General features: G+C 37.6%; 1 non-coding gene across 1 annotated transcript; it reads left to right on the forward strand.

Annotated features, from left to right (window-relative positions):
• The first annotated feature begins 388 nt into the window (after window positions 1-388).
• LOC116118888 lies at window positions 389-494 on the forward strand. Its single transcript, XR_004126239.1, has one exon. It is a non-coding gene; the product is annotated as a small nucleolar RNA R71 (small nucleolar RNA).
• Window positions 495-5,186: the final 4,692 nt, after the last annotated feature.

Consider the following 5,186-nt stretch of genomic DNA (forward strand, 5'->3'; position numbering starts at 1 on the left):
GTAGTTCACTTGCTCCGATGATGAAGATGATGAAGCAAATGTGTTCCCCACTTGACACTCGCTGCTCACATGGTTTCCTACACAAAAATCACAAGTTAGTTGAGGTGCTTGAATAGAGTTTACCTGCATACTTCCCAATTGTTTTTGAAGTGCCGTGAGTTGGGCTGAGATGGCTGTGAAGGCATCAACTTCATGAAAACCCGTAGATTTTCTTGATATTGTTCTCTCATTTGGTCTTTGATAGTTGTTGCTTGCCAAAACCTCAAGCAACTCATAAGCCTCCTCTGTTGTCTTATTCTGCAAAGCTCCTCCCGATGCTGCATCCACCATGGTTTGCACGTTACCCATAAGTCCATTGTAGAAAGTTTGGACTTGAAGCCAAACTGGCAACCCATGGTGTGGACATTTCGTCATCAATTCCTTGTACCTCTCCCAAGCCTAATACAATGACTCAGATTCATCTTGTAGAATGATGTGATATCATTTCTCAGTTTTGCTGATTTTGCTGGAGGGAAGAACTTGGTTAGGAGTTTCTATGCTAGATCATTCCAAGTTGTGATAGTCCTCGATGGTAGTGCCATTAACCACCCCTTTGCTTTATCCTCCAATGAGAATGGGAATAACCTCAACCTAATGGCATCATCTAACACTCCGTTCGACTTGAAGGTGTCACAAATTTCCAAGAAGTTCGCAATATGTTGATTCGGATCTTTCTTCAAATTACCATTAAACCTTACCTACTGCTGGATCATCTTAATGATTGCCGGCTTAATCTCAAAGTTGTTGGCTTGCACCGTAAGCCTAGTGATACTTGACCCATTGCCATTAACTGTGGGAACTAAGAATTCAGTTAGTGTCCTATTTTCTGGTTCTGCCATTTCAACAACTATTTCTTCTGTTTCAACTACTATATCCTCTCTTTCTCTTCTTTCTCTGTTAAGTCGTTGGCGGTTCTCTTAATCTTAAGATTAACAGGAACCAGTGGCTGACGTCTCGCTCTTTGTATAAATTGCACAGGATTAACGAGAGAAAGTGAGATCATAAACCAACTGAAAATTGAAATTAAAAATTAAAACTTCAATCTAGCTAACTATAGAAAAAATCAATGTTAACTTAAAACTCAATCCCCAGCAATGGCGCCAAAAACTTGATGCGTGTTTCCTACAACATGCAATATGTAGCAAGCATACTAGTCACACAAGTAATAGAGTGATGAGTGAGTATTGTTCCCATGGGGATTGTTGCTAAACACTAAGTTTTCTACCGTTTTCAAGTTGAAGCAATCGAATTCTTTTGGATTTAAGGGAGCAATTTAAACTATAATTAAAACAAAATTTTTCTAAAATAAACTTAAACTATGAAAGCAAGATTTAAAACGGGATAAATCAATTCAAACAAACGGGTAGGGTTTTGACTTCATTTGGACTCTATGGGTTAAACCTAAAGAATAAAACTAAACTCATAATCATATGCATTGATTGTAAATCAAACTCTCTAAGGTATCCAACATACCTTCTCAGGCTATGTTTTCCTACTCTTCCCTATTAACCTTCCACACCCAACAAATTGAAAGTTAATAAATCTAAGCTCATTAAGCACAAGAATCCTAGATTGATTTCATTGGTTCCTGAATCTATCTCTAACATCCAATAATACAATGGTGATTACCCAAGAAGCTTAACATGAATCCTAGATTGATTTCATTGGTTCCCAATTGATGAATCCACTGATTTCACCTCGAATGTTCACACTTTGTTAATCCAAAATCACTCAAAAATCAATCTAAGAAAATGTAAAAACTGTTGTCTATCTCTCCACGAATGCCCTAAACAAAAAGACTAAGTATTTCTTTTATACCTCGCCTAAAATCTTACAACTTAGCCTAAAAACGAAACTATGCGTTTTACAAAAAGTGGAGTACGTAGACTTTGCCACGGCGACAAAGGAGCTGAATCTGGTGAGTCACTGGTCCATTTCGCCGCGGCGAAGAACAACCTTCGCCGCGGCAAAGCTTCCTGAAGAATTCTAAAATTCCAGAATTGCCCTCCGCTTGCTTCTGAGTTCAAAAACTCCAAATCTGCCTTTATTCTCTCAAAATTTCCATTTTAACCTGAAACACAAAATGTAAGGAATTAAGTTGCAATTCAGGCAAAAATAGACTAAGAAGTATCCAAAATCTGGCCTAAAAGCTTAAATAAACTAGCATAATCCTCGGATTATCATAAGGCATATTGGGCAGTCAAGCAGCTAAACATGGATTTACAAGCTGCTGCGAAGAAAAGGGTGTTGAAATTGAATGAACATGATGAGTTTTGTTATGAAGCTTATGAGAATGCCGTATTTACAAAGAAAAGACCAAGATGTGGCATGACAAGCATATCGTGAAGAAAAAGTTTGAATTGGGTCAGAAAGTTTTGTTGTACACTTTTAGACTTAGGCTTTTTCCTAGAAAGCTTAAGTCTAGATGGTCCAGACTCTTCATAGTTACAGAAGTCTACCCATACGGGGCTGTGGAGATTTCACATGAAGAAAAAGGGACATTTAAGGTCAATGGACAACGATTGAAGCCATACATTGATACGACGTTGAGTTGCAAGTCACTACCCATCAAACTCGATATTCCGGAATTGAGGAATTGATTATGGGTTTTGAAGTGTGCTTTAGTGTTGAATTGTCGAGTTGAATCACTAAGTTTGGGGTTAGATTTGGGTGATCATCATTGAAAGCCGAAATGCCGCTAAAAACGGTTCCTAGGGGTAAAGGAAAACAGGTCGACAATAGATTTGTGAATGAGAAAGCTAGGCAGCGCTACGAAGGTGCAATCAAAAGAAAAGATAAGGGTTTTATTGCCGAGAAAGGATTGACCACAGTCAATAGAGAAGACTGGATTCGAGGGAGAGGTTGGGATCTCTTAATGCTTGAACCGGAGCATTTAGCTGTAGAACCAATTGTAAGAGAATTTTATGCAAACTTCCCTGAGTGTGAGCCTGGGCATTTATATGTGAGGGGTATCAAGTTGCCAATTAGTGCGAAGATTATCAATGAATTCTACAAGATTGATCTAACTGACCGTGATGATATGTAGAATTCAAAAAGAAGGAGATTAACCAAGAAGAGATTCTTAAGGTTATTGCAAAGCCGGGTACATCTTGGGAAATTTCAAAGAAGGGGAGAAGAAACATAAAAGGAACTAATTCAATTTCCATGGCTAGATTGTGGCAGTATTTTGTCTGTGCGTGGATGGTCCCAGAAATGCACTACAGTACAGTTGTTTTTGAATGATCAGTTTTACTTTATGCCATTGCCACTGGAAAGAAAATGGATGTGGGGAATATAATAATGGAGAGTATACGACATGCAGCTAAACCAGGGCGAGGGAGTTTCGCCTTCCCACATCTCATCACTGAGATTTTCACTCGAGCGGGAGTAAAAAAGGCAGATGATGAACCACTTCTTCATCCTGCCCCACCCCTCAATCAAGCTATTATTTCAAGCTCCTAGAGCATCTTCCCAGTGAAGGAACCAACTCCGGCACTAAAAGACCAAGAACCATAACCACTAGTTCAACATCTATGACAAAGGAGCTATTGCAACAAATTTTGGACAAGGTGAACAAGATGGAACGACGTCAAGATTGGATGGCAGGGCAGACCCAAATGCTGTACGAGATGCAATACAACTGTTGCACCAATCTGGGCATTGATGTTTCAAACTTCAATGGCAAGATTGGCAAGATTGGCAAGAGGAGAGCGAAGATGATGCCATGGAAGAAGATGATGACGTCGAAGGAGAAGAGGAAGACGACGAATGAAGCCTAAAACACTTGTTTTTGTATTTTCTGTTTTCATTTGTTTTTGTTTTTGTTTTGTACATTGGAAGCAATTTTCCATTGCTAGATTGTTAATTGTTGTTGAATTTTCTAGTTTAGTTTGTAAGGGTGAGACTAGGTTGTAATTTTTTCATATTATTTAGTGGAAATTTCTGACATAGTGGGCACCATAGAATTTCATTTGTTTTACAGATGATGATGATGATGATGAGGAAGCCAAGGAATGGGTGTGCATGATGTTGAATGAAAATCAGCCTTCACAGATTACAAGGGAAATATCTCGTACCCTTTACTTATGTTTTTCTATTCCTGGGATGTTCATGATGTGAATTTAAAGTTTTGGGGTAGGAATATTTGAAATTTTGTTTTGGGTTTTGTTTGTTTTTATGTTTTGTATTTTTGTTGCCAATGATGAATTGCATAAGTCTATGATGAGAATAGGATTGTTGAGATTTTATTTATGGAAAATGTTAAGCATTGCTTCAAGTTTAGGTTGGTTGATTAATTTTTATTTTCTAGAGGTTTGTTAAGTGGTTGAACCACCATTTTCATTATTTCGGCATGCTTAGAAACATTTTATGTGGTTCGGTGAAGTCTTGATAATGATGGTGGACTCTAGAAGTTAGTTGAGAAGTGCTTGAGGTGAAATTCTAGGAATAGACATTATTGAGGAAATGATTTAGGGAATTTTTCGGAATGTTTGAATCCTTCCAACTGACCATGAATAAATTTTTCCCTAGTCACCCATTTGAGCCTTATGAGATTATCACTGTCTTCTTCTTCTTGTGCAACAAAAAATGGCCAAACCTTTCACCCTAAACACGTTTCACAACCTTTAAGAGAATTCTAAACCTAATGCAGACACAAAAGAGCTTGGAGAGTTGTGTGAGATTTTGATGAACCAAAATAATAAGTTTAAGGGTCGGAAAAAAGCGCAAGAAGAAGGGGTAATTGACCTTAATAAATTGATGTTGCTTTAAAAAAAAAAAAAGAGAAAGAAAGAAAAAGGAAAAGAAATAGAAAATTGAGAGTTTCAATTCAGAATAAAAAATAAGAATTGCACAAGTTTGAGGGTTATAAAATGGTTGACAACTTCATTGGTGGTTGAGAAAGAAAGCGGAGATTGATGTAACTCTTAGTGTTTGCATGAAGAAAACCGAGTTCTCTTGCTTTGTTTATCTTATCCTTTTCTTTGAAGAACACTAACCGAGCCTAACATTACAAGCTTGTAAAGACCTTTTGATCCTTAGTGATGTCTAGTCCGCATTAGTGGAGAGTAGTTTGATACTTAGGCTTATAGAGTCTACCACCAATTGATAAACTTTGCATTTTTGCATAAAATAATCCGAGAAGTTGA

The sequence above is a fragment of the Pistacia vera genome, unplaced genomic scaffold (genome assembly GCF_008641045.1).
Source record: "Pistacia vera cultivar Batoury unplaced genomic scaffold, PisVer_v2 Contig861, whole genome shotgun sequence".
NCBI classification, from domain to species: domain Eukaryota; kingdom Viridiplantae; phylum Streptophyta; class Magnoliopsida; order Sapindales; family Anacardiaceae; genus Pistacia; species Pistacia vera.